We start from the raw sequence: 12,352 nt of genomic DNA on the forward strand, positions 1-12,352 counted from the left end.
AGAAAGGGGGCATATGAAATGTTATGAAAGTTAAAAAAAATTCAGGGGTAATCAAACACAGAAATGTTCAACCAAGGGAGACCAAAGGGATTCTAACCATGGCTGTCTTCAGGAAGAGAATGGATTCCATCTGTTCTATGCGTATTTGACCTTCACCTCTCTGAAGTATAACTATCCCCAGTTCTTTCAGTTTACTTTCATGTGCTATGATCTTGAGGAATCCAATGTATTCATTTCTGTGTAGTCATTTGGTTATTGGCAGTTATAAGCAATATAGCTGTGTTACAATTTACTTCTGACCCCACACATGGTGATGTGAGGATGAAGCTGAACTGTGCTCAGAATGTGACCTGTGTGGTCATGTCAAAGGACGTGAATGAATGAAGTGAGGCTAGTGAAAGGAAGCCTTTATTATCATTTTCTCTTGCTCTATAAAATACGCACTTGGTAGCTTTCTGAAAGCCCTTTAAAACACATGCAAAATTGTCTATAGTGCTCTTAATCATTTTTAAATGCCACCAGCGAACACTGCCTACATGAAGAGCTGGCTTACTCAGAAGATAAAACAAGGAACGTTGGATTTGAGAGCGAGAAGGGAATTCTGAAGCCATTGCTTGGACAAGTCTAGAGAGTCTTAACAAAACCTCTTAGTTACCTGCTAGATTTTAACAGGGGTAGTCATTCTTCTTTTAGTTCAATTTAGTAAATATTTACTAATTGCCTACTATTTGACAGGAACCATCTTAGTTGGAAGTTACAAAGACAAGAGGCTCCTGCCCTTAAGGATCTCACATTCTACTGAGGAGTATTTATCTCAAAGGGAGGGTCTATATGACTTTTTTCTGTGAATAAAATATCAGTTTTTGAATCACCTGGCTTTGACACTTAACAGCTTTGTGTGACTCTGGGTAAAGTAACAATTTTTTTGAGCCTCTCCTTCCATCTTTAAAATGGGGTAATAATAACTGCATTAGTTTTCTCACAAGGCTGTTGTAAAGAAAGAATGTTGTAAATCTTAAAGGCTTAAGGAAATATATGCTAGTGGTTCCCTGACCAAACCAAAATTTCATATTTTTTTTTCGTATGTATCCAGGAAATTTTTGATCACTTCATAACCTCACTGGTTGCACAGAATCTCGGGGTTGAAAAGTGCCTTAGAAGTCACCTAGTTCAACCCTTGGTTGGACACATGAATCAACTTCATTACATTTTTACAAGTGGTGATTTGTTTTCTGATTGAACATCCCTATTGATGGGGAACTCATGGCCTCCTTATGTGGAAGTCCATCCCTACTTTGGACAAGCCAATGCACTAGAAGCAATGTGGTGTCATGGAGGAAGACCCACATTGAAATCCTTCCCCACACATCTACTAGCTCTATGACCCTGGGCAAGTCACAGAAACTTTGGACCTCACTTTCCTCACTTGTGAAATGGAAGGCTTGGACCCAATGACATCTAAGATCCCTTCTAATTCTAAAGCCATGATATCATGATCCAAGGAATCCCAGCCCTGTCACCTAATACCTGTGTGAACTTGAGCAAATTGTTTAATCAGGTTAGACCTCAGTTTCATCATCTGTAAAATGAGAGAGTTGAATTAGATTACCTCTCAGAGCCCTCCTAGGTCTCAAATAATGATAGATTTTAGGGAAGGCCCTGTGTATGAGGCAGGGAAATTGTGCTTGAAGGAAATCAAGGATTCTTTTTTATAAGGTCTTCTGGAGCTACAAAAAAGGGCATTTGAATTGGAATGAGAAGACTTGGATTGGCATCTCTGATTGCAAGTGCGACAGACCAGTCCCTATTTTTTGTGTGACCTTGAGCAGGTTACTCTGTCTCCTTAGATCTTAGTTTCCTCATCTGTAAAACAAAGGGCTTGGACTAGATCACCTCTAAGTTCTCTTCCAAATCTAACTCCTACAATCTTTTAAGTCAAATCTAAGCAGTGGCAGTTCCTTTTTTGGCCTGAAATTTGATTTGCCTTAACATTTTCAGAATCTTATGGGAAAAACTAATCTAAATGATAAGTGGGATTTTTCCCCCCCAATCTACCATAAAATTGCCAAAAGTGCTTTAAAAACCACTATTTTTACAGAACTTATGTAAACACTGTTTGGGGCTCCATCTGTTGAGTCAGCCCCAGCAGCTAACAAGTACCGTACTGAGCTCAGTTATCATCGGTGCTGGGGACGGTGCACAAAACCAAGATGACTTGGCAAGATCCAACTCGACATAAATTAAACCATTGTTGCCGCTGTTGAAGAAAAGGAACCATGCTTCTTTCAACTCAATCCAAAGTGTAAGATTGAGAAAGGAGGGGGTATGGGGAGGAACGACGTATCCTGTGCTAGCTTGCCAAATCAGAAAGGGCAAAATCATAAAAATAAAGTGAAGTCCAAATTTCCAAGAGGACATAAGAACAATAAAGAGTAGCGCCATAAAAAGAAGTAATGGTTCCTTAGAAAAAGACTCTCAAAACTGCACAACCAAAAAAGTTAGTAGTCTTTAGATCAGTGTAATGCCACGGAAAGAACTGGAAATTTAGTGTCAGAAGAGACCTGGGTTAAAATCTTGGCTCTGTCATTTACTCCCTGGGGTGACTTTGAACAAGTAACTTTACCTACCACTCAAGGCCTCAGCTTCTTCTCAGTAAGTGATCTTTTTCAGTGTATGATCTTGATCCTGCGATCTGAGTCACTAAGCATTTTTTGAAGCCTTTTGGAATTTTGTGCTACTGTGAACCACTTGCAAAAGATGCAAAATCAAATGACTGCTTTTTACCCCATGGAAGTAAATTCAGCCCAACAAGAGACTGTGCTAACACTCCAGCTCATTAGAGAACTAGTATGATGGGAGCAAACAGTGCTTAGGGGATTGTGCTCCAAATCCCAATGACTTAAGCCACCCTGGCTTCAGAAATAGGGGAATGACCTTTATGACTCCTCGGAGACTCTGCATCTTGTCAGTTTTGGGTCATTGGCCTTATGACTGTATTTGCCTGCACGCTACGATTGGAGCCATGCAACTCTGCCTCGAGAGTGACCTCCGGCTGTCTTTTTTACTTTATTTTTTAAATACAACTTGCCATTTTGCCATCATTACAAACTTTCCCTCTGGAGAAGAAACAACAACTCTCTCCCCCTCCAAAAAAAAAATGTTAGACTGCAAAGGTCTTCATTTAATGGCTTAGAAATGACAGACATGCCCCACCCATAATTAAAAAAGGTTCTTGTTGGGCCCCATAGCCTGGTTTACTTCAAAATGCCTAAACTTAAAATACGAAGGAATGCAGGATTTGGAACAAGTCCAAAAGTTGGCTCCTTGTGTCTGGTAACAGGAATGAAGTCCCTTCCTGACAAGCTTTGCTTGCAGACATGAAATTTGAGGATCAATTTATCCCAAATGTGAATGACCTTTAACTGGAAAGAAAGGCCAGGATAGGATGATTTGTTCACTAGAGCAGGAGGTGAAGGATTCTACACTTATTAAGGAGGCACATGGAAGAATAACTTCATTTATTCATATGTTTTAGAAACAAGTACCTACTATGTGTCAGGCACTGTGTTAGGTGCTGGGAACTGAAAGACAAAAATGAAACAGTCTATGTCCTCAAAGATACTGTATCTATTAGGGTAAGAGATGGGGAAGGCAGGAAGTTGCCTTTATGTCAGTAAGTAAATGTTCAATGAATACATTATGTACACACACACACACACACACACACACACACACACACACACACACAGAGAAATTAATTTCTGTAGGTAGAAGATTCAGCAGTTAGGGGGATTAGGTTAGCCTGATGGCTTTTGTGGGAGACAAGAAAGTTCTGTTTTCCACATTCCTAGCTGATAAGGGTGTGACCTTGCATGGACAGGTTAGAGGTCAGAAACTAATGTGCAGACCCAAGGAGCTGTGTGAGAAAGGGCCTATCAGAGAGGAGAACATGGATTCACATGGCCAGGGGACGGTATTGTGGGAGATCCAAAGTTAGGAAAATAGTATAAGAAGCCCCATCTCTCTGCATGCATTGCAGTCATCCTGTAACCTTACTGGGGAGCTACCTGTCCATTCAGGGGGAATGGACCTATAGATTAAAAAAGGCTTTCCTGATTTTACAACAGGCATTGTTCTTTATTTAAGATGAGCATGTTTCTCACTGTTGGGGGCTTGTTAGATGGGGTCACTTCTAACAGCTTTTTAGTTGGGCTTAAAGAAAGTTGGGGATCCTAAGAAAGACGAGGAAAGTAGAGGGGGCAAAGGTACTTTCAATAGGAATTGAAAAGTTGTGTAATGGATGGCAAGTTAGACCAGTTTGACTGCAGTGCTGACTGCTTGACTCCACAAGTACTTATTAAGCCCCTACTAAGTGGCAGGCATTGTACTAGGTGCTGGGAATGCATAGATAAAGTGAATCCCATGAGAAGGGAGAGTTTCCTCCTAAAGGAATCACAAACTCTCTGAGATGGAAGGGGCTTCAGAGACCATTTAGTCCATCATCAATGAAATCATCTCTCTGAAATATGCATAAATGATCTACCAATCTTTTCTTCAAAACACCCACTGGGAGGGAGCCTGCTACTTCATGAGAAAGCTCACACCCCACCCCACCCCACCCCCCTTTTTTTTCTGGAAAAGCTTTAGTTGTTAGGACATTTCCCTCTGTTATGCCTACCTCTACCTCTCTGCTTCTCTAATTCTTTGTTTTTGCTTCTGTCTCCAATACCAAGAAGAACAAAAGAAATTCCTCATTCCCATGATAGCCCTTCATGTATGGTCCAGAGCCTTCACTTGCTTCCCAAGTGATTCTCTAACAACAGTGTTTGATGGATCTTCTGAACTGTTTTTCTCTAAAAATTAAAAACAATTAAAATATCACCTATTTTCTCTTTGACCCAGAGATCCCTCTATGAGACATATACATCAAGAAGGTCATTGATAAAAAGAAAGGCTCCATTCAAAGCAAAAAAACCAAAACAGCAAATGTTGATATTTTGTTGTTTAGTTGTTTCAGTCATGTCTGATGCTTCATGACCCCATATGGGGATTTCTTGGCAAAGATGCTAGAGTAATTTGCCATTTCCTCCTATAGTTCTTTTTACAGATCAGGAAACTGAGGTAAACAGAGTTAAGTGACTCACCCAGGGTCACACAGCTAGTAAGTGTTTGAGGCTGGATTTGAACTCAGGTCTTCATGGCTAGAGGCTTTGACACTCTGCCCACTGTGTCACCTAGCTACCCCAAGTGTAACCACAATATTGACAAAAGCCCTGTTTATGGTAGCAAAGAATTTAAATAAGAGAGATGTCCAGTGACTGGGAAATGGCTAAATAAATTGTGGCACATGAATGGAATAAAATAGTACTCTGCTATAAGAAATGATGACTATGATGGATAAGAGAAGCATGCAAAGACTTACATGAACTGATGCAGCGTGAAGTACGTAGAGCCAAGAAAACAATATAGCCAATGATTATAATCATGGAAATGGAAACAACCATGATCATAAAACAATATATGAGAAGCTCTTCCTCCACTCCATACACCCCCTCCCACACCCTACTTTGCAGAGGTAGGAGACCGATAGTTGGGAAGCATTACATTTATTTTTATATTTTTTCAATGTATTGATCAGTGTTGCTGATTTTTTCTTTTTTCCTCTTTTTAATCTTACGAATGTTGTTTATATGAGTGATTTGGGGGGAGGAAGGAAGTTTAGTCAATGTAAAAGCAGAAGAACATAATTAAATTTTACTTTTAAAAAATTGCTGTGTTATAAGAAATGATAAATCTGATGAGAACAGAGAAGCATGAAAATACTTAGATAAACCAATGCCAAGTGAAGCAAGCTGGGCTACAGAGACAATATACACAATGACCACTACAATGAAAATGGAAAAAATAATACAAAGCAATATAAAACAAATGACAAAGTGACAAAGAATAGGCTTGGCTCCAAAGGAAAGATACGAGAAAACAACATCCCTCACTCCTTTACAAAGGTTAGGGGTCTGAGTGTGGAAAACTGTAATTAAAAAAAATATATGTTCGTAAGTTTTACTGATTTTTTTTCTCTTCCTCTTTCTTTTTAAAAGGGATGGTTCTCTGGGAAAGAGAAGCAGGAGGGATATAGGGACACATATAGGTTATGTAAAAACAAGATAATAATAAAAGCCTATTTAAAGTTTCTGTCTGAAGAACAATAGTAGTTCCGATCTCTAACTTTAAAATAAGTTTTGTTTCATAAGCTCGTTTCTGAGTCAGCTGTTTGCGACTCGTGCTCCCCTCCTCCCCCAACAGTGCTATACATGGTGTTTTCATTCCCAGACAAGTCCACAAATGCCTATTAACTCATGATGTACTGGAAGTATAGGTTTATAGTAACACCACCATGATGGGACCTAACTAGAGTCCTACTTTAGGGTTCCAGGAATAGTCCCTTGTGGTCTTACGGGGAGTTTGACATCACTATTCTTCTCTCTCCTGGTTGCTGGTCTTTCTGAAGAACTTTAGTATTGGTTGTGGCATCGGACTTCCCAGCATGGTGTGCCCACATCAAAGAAAGCACTGTGCTCCATGAGTAAAGCAGAAATTCAAGAGCACAAAGGAAATGTGAGATGCATAAATCTAGAGACATCTCCATCCCAAATGTTCAAATGGACCATTTGTGCCTGACCTTTGGTAGATCCTTCCAAGCTTATATGGGACTGATGAGTCACAACACAACACTCTGTACCTTGACCCCAACATCTTAATATCATTGGTCCTCTTCCAATGAAGGGTAAGCAACAACGATAGTGGTTGAGATGTCCTGCCACAAGAGTCCAACAAGGATGGGGCATGAGAAGAAGACTGGGAGAGTTGGAATTCCAGGATAAATTGTGGAATAGAGGGGAGAGGGGATTTGGGATTGGGAGCAGAGTTTCCTAGATAGAGATGTAGGGATTTGAGGAGAGAGGAAGTCCAGGGACTCCAAATATTGATGTTAATCCTGATGGGCTTTGCAATTACCCACCCTCATTGCTTATCTCTAGATTTGCATACTGGTTTGCAAACCTCTACTGGTTTCAGGCATTGGTCTACTTTTTGATTGCTACCATCTGTTTCCAAGCAGGATAATCTATTACCCCCTGTTTCATAATGGAACAGAGTGTTTTTATGCCTTGCCCTGGGTTTTCTTTAGTGCTCCTTTCCCTCAACCAAGCACATCTCTTACAATTGTCTAAGGAATTTCATCGGTGATAACAATGGGGAAGAAACAGTTCTGAGTAGTGCACAGAGAACTTTGAAGTCAAGCCTACCTTGGCTCAAGTCACATGCTATGTGACCCTTGGCAAGTCATTTAATATCTTAATGTTCCAGATACCTTTACAAGACTGCATTTTACAGATTTCATTTTTACAGATAAACTGAAGCCCAGGGTGGTTATCTCATAGGTAGTTAAGTGGCAGAAGCACTATTTCAACCAAAGCCTCTGATCCCAGAGTCAGTATTCTTTCCATTTTAAATTATCTGGATTATATTAAGTCCTGGTGGGATACAGACCCTAATTTTCTCCCTCCCTATCTCTGTCTCCCTATTTTTCTGGCTTCCTTCAAGTCCCAGCTTCTATTGACCAGCTAACAGATGACATCTCTGGTCACTTAAAGGAGATCTGGGTAGGAACTTTTAGGAAGGATATTAACAAATTAGAGACTGAGCAGAGAAGGGGAACTAGGGTGATAAAAAAAAATGGGGACTATGTCATATGAGGATTATAGGAATAAACTGGCAATGATTAATCTAAAGGGATGACAAAGAGGAAATTATAGTGGCCTTCCAGTGTTTAAAGGGCAGCCACTTGAAAGAGGGATTAATTTGTTTCTTCTTGACCTCAGAGGGCAAAGCCAAGAGCAATGGGGGCATCACAAAGAGGTAAATTTAGACCTGAAGTTAAGAAAAATTTTCTAACAATCAGAGCTGTTCAAAAGTAGAATGTGCTTTCTCATTTATGGAAGATTGTGGAGTTCCCCTCATTGGAGGTCTTTGGGCAGCAGGATGGATGAGCATTGGGCCAGCATATTGCAGAGGGCTTCCTTTTTTAGGTATAGGTTGAACCAGCAGGTCTCTGAGGTTCTTCCTAGTTCTGGGATGCTGTGATACCCCCTCTTGCAAAGTGGTTCCCTGGATGGCTAATCTGTGACCTGGATAAGTTGAAGTGAATGAACCCCATGGAAAGGGGCAAAGTAACCCTTGGAAAGAGGACTCGTAGGAATGGGTCAAAGAGTCCTTTGGTATGAGACTCCAAAATAACATCATTCCAATCTTGAAGGGATTCTGCTGCTGCTTTTTGAGTGGCTTATGGGGTCGGGATCTCAAATACTCTTGAAACAACTGTTTCACCCCTCCCCTCTCAAGTCTTCAAAAAGACTGGGAGACTTTCCAAAGTCAGTGACCCTTGCGAGCACCCGTTCCCTTTGCTCTTAACAACGACAACATAAGCAACTCCTTTCTTTCCTCTTGTGCACTCTGTACCGTGCTCCCACCCCACCCCACAAAACATACATTTCATTGCCTTATTTATCTCTAATATGCCATTAGATACAAGGGTGGCTCTGATCCAAAGACAGGGGGAGTTACCCTAGATAAATCAAACTTCATTTCTAATTATGTTCTTATTATAAGTTAGTAGACTTTATCAACAAAGACCTCTGGATTTGTAGAAAAGGAACCTGGGTTCAAAGCTAGCTCTGTTACCATACTTACAATCTGGGAAGTGAGTTTATCTCACTGGGTCTCATTTTGGTTTTCTATAAAATGAAGCAGTTGCATTAGATGATCTCCAAGATCCCTTCCAACTCTAAATCTAGGTGTAATAGTGGATAGAGCACTATGTCTAAAGTCAGGAAGATCTGAGTTCAAATATAGCTATTCCAGCTGTGTGATCCTGAATAAATTACTTAGCTACTATTTGCCTCAATAACCTCAGCTGTAAAATGGGGGTAATAACAGCACTTACCTTCCCAGGTTAATGTAAGGGTCAAATGAGATAATATTAATAAAGCACTTAGCATAATGCCAGATCCTTCCTTCCTTCCTTCCTTCCTTCCTTCCTTCCTTCCTTCCTTCCTTCCTTCCTTCCTTCCTTCCTTCCTCCCTTCTTCCTCCCTCCCTTCCTTCCTTCCTTCCTTCTTTCATTGGATTTGGAGTGAGGGGACTTGGGTTCAAATCTCAAATTTGCCATTTACTACCTGGGTAAACTTAGAGCAAATGACATTTTCTTTGGCCCTGATTTCCTTATCAGTAAAATGAGGGGAGTGGCTTCAATGGACTCTGCATTTATGACTCTCTGATCTTGTGTAGAGCTACTCTTCTTCAGTGGCATTCCCATTGTTAGTGGACAAGTCTTTGCAGTTGAGAGGAAACATTAGAAATAGGCTGAGTTCTGTGACAGTTTAGCCGAATCACAGAGGTGTAGTCATTGAGTGATAGGCTTGGAGTTGAGCAGGCTTGAATTCAAATCCTGATGCTGATACTGGCTCACTCTGGGACCCTGCTCAAGTTCATCAAATTTGTAGACGTTCAGAAACCTCCTAAGGCTTATATCAACTAAGTTGGAGATGTCTTGGGGAGTGCTCCATCAGAAATCCTTCCCATGTTCTCTGGGTGCATCACCCTCTCAATTAGAGTGTTGAATTTGGGGATCTTCAGGATGATTCTCAAAATGAGACAGATGTGCATAACACTTTGCAAACCTTAATGCTAATGCTCTTGTTATCATTAGTATCACGATTAATAATAATGAGTTTTGATATTAATGCTACTTTCCTGTAAGTATAATACAAAATTGAGCTTCAGACTCAGGGAAACATCATGGTACACCGGAAAAATAACTACCTTTAGTGTCAAAGGACCTGAGTTCAAATTCTCCCTCTGACATTCACTCTCTATGTGACCATTTATCACTTAGAGCTTCAGTGTCCTCATGTGAAAAATGAGGATTGTGCACTAAATGGTCTTTGGGACCCATTCCAGGGGCTCCCTACCACCCAACACCCTTCCTAGTAATATGGCAAGAATCGGAGAAGTCTACTTACCCACTTTACTGCAGCAAAGGGAGTTTTTACACTGGTCTCTCTGGAAGCCCAGCAGCAGACTCTTCTTTCTTCCGGTGTTGTCCAAGGTCTGATAACAACACGTAAGGGGAAGAGATCCCCCCCTGTTTTGTCCATCAGTTGCCCTTGCCTGTTCTGCTTCCCTTACTGTCAAATACTCAGGATGAAAAGGAACTGGTACCAAAACAATCTCCTTTCCTCCCACCCCTCTTGGTGCCACCACAAGGAGCAATCTGCCCTCTCCTCCGGAGGTGATTAAGAGGTGGTGAAAGGGGGACGAGGAGAAATTTTCCCCCAGCGACTGACCCATAAATTTCAGAAACCCTGGTGATCAGCCCTATTAAAAAAGGCAGAAAATATGGGCCGGAGAGAGGTTATTTCGAGTTCATCCAGAGACATGGGGGTAGAGTTGGGAAATAAACTTATGACTCCTGATTCCTGTTCTACACCACCACCCAGGGATCAGCCAAGGAGTCCCATCCCCCATCATCCTCCTCATAAATATGAAGGAACGGATTTAGTCCTTCAGATGGTCCTCCCCTTCTTTCTCTTCAAGAGTCCACCCTAAATTCCATGTTTTTGTTTTTTTTTTTTTGAGCCCGGGGTCGAGGAGAGAACATGCCAGGGAATGAGAGTTTCCAGACTTTCTCTCCTTGCAAAAACACAGGGAGGCCAAACGTGGATGGAACTGGTGTAAGGCTGAGGAAAAGATCAGAGGGACATATGGAAAAACATCCAACTGGATGATGGTGCTCATAATTCACAGAAAGGTCTTGGGCTAAATTTCCAAGGGTTCTTCCCCCCTCTTCTATTTATCTCTTGTCCACAAAGAAAACAAAACAAAGAGGAACTCAGCCCTCCCCTCATCCACACCCTGGCCCTCATTTAGTAGGAGACATCTGATTTTTAAATCTTTTCTTTCCTGGGTCCCTTTCCCATTTCTTCTACCCATTTTTATTTTGTAGGCAAGTGGAAAAAGTGGGAGATTTGAGGTCACAGGACGTGGGTCCAAATCCCACTTCTGGATGGTAATGGACAGGTATTTAATGGCCCTGGCCTCAATTTCTTCAACTGTAAAATGAGGAAGTTGATCTAAATGGCTTGAAATTGGGGAAGTCACTTCAATGTTTGTAAAATAAAAGGAATATACTGCAAAATTTGTGATGTTGATCCAATTGATGTCCCTCTCTGTGCCTCAGTTTCCTTCTTTGTAAGATGGAGTTGGACTCGCGGCTCTGTGACCTTCGGGGAGTAATTATCATTCTCTGAGTCTCCGTTTCCTCATTTGGACCCTGTTTGCCTCAGTTTCCTCATCTGTAAAATGAGCTGGAGAAGGAAATGGCAACCTATTCCAGTATCTTTGCCAAGAAAACCCCAAGAGTCAGACTTCACTGAACGGTTACAACAGCAAAATGAAAGATTAAGGCTAGATGACCAATGACCTATGACATTTGGTGGGTCACTTAACCTCACAGGGTCTCTGTCTTCTCATCTGTAGCATGAGGGAGATGAATTAGAGAATCTTCAAGGTCCTGTACAGTCTGAAAGCTATAAAAGGTAGCAACTCCTTCTTGTTTGAAGAGTTCATTATGGGGGTCCAAAGACTAGCTCCTATAATGCTATAACATCTCCCTTACAAAATATCTCTCCTTATACGGGGACACTTATCAGCAGCACCCCTTCTTACCAATGAAACAAGATAACTAATCTGCTTTCCAATAATGCTTTTCCTGTTATCAAAGGCCTGCAATGGAGTGTGGTGCACAGGCAAGCAGCCCCCTCTCTGGAGGCTCCAGAACCCTTCCCCTCCCCAGCCGGGGCCTGTCAAAGCCTCCCAGGCCTCAGCCCCATATTTAGCTCAAACGCCCCAGTAAAACGGGGAGGGAATGGAGGCTAATTTGAGAATGCAAGAGCCATTAAACTATGCAAGTATGCATGAACTGGAAAAAGTGGATCCCATCCACACCCGCTGTAGCCCTTAGCTGTTAGCAGGTGTGAATCAGTCACTTGTACAATTCATTTGTCTACCTAATTGCACTGAAGATAGGCTTTTTCTTTGCCTATAACATCACTAATGAGTAGGTTTTCAGTTCGATCTAACTAATTAATTCTTGTTAACTTCCTTTGCCTTGCCGCTCTTTTAATTTAACCAGAGACAGCCCCAGAGTTGCTACTAGTGTTTAGTCTCAACTAGATTACCCCCATTCATTAAGGGTTGTAATTGTTGGTCATACCCTTCCGAGCGGTCCTTCCAA

The 12,352-nt window shown here is 41.3% G+C and overlaps 1 long non-coding RNA gene across 1 annotated transcript in view; it reads right to left on the minus strand.

The window, feature by feature from the left end:
* The window catches only part of LOC140529930 (uncharacterized), a 52,372-nt gene extending 41,750 nt beyond the window's left edge, over nt 1–10,622 (minus strand). The window contains exon 1 of the long non-coding RNA XR_011975739.1: nt 10,080–10,622. This is a non-coding gene — a long non-coding RNA (uncharacterized lncRNA). The remainder of the gene's footprint in view (nt 1–10,079) is intronic.
* Between the last annotated feature and the right edge of the window lie 1,730 nt (nt 10,623–12,352).

This window comes from Notamacropus eugenii, chromosome 2 (genome assembly GCF_028372415.1).
Source record: "Notamacropus eugenii isolate mMacEug1 chromosome 2, mMacEug1.pri_v2, whole genome shotgun sequence".
NCBI lineage: Eukaryota > Metazoa > Chordata > Mammalia > Diprotodontia > Macropodidae > Notamacropus > Notamacropus eugenii.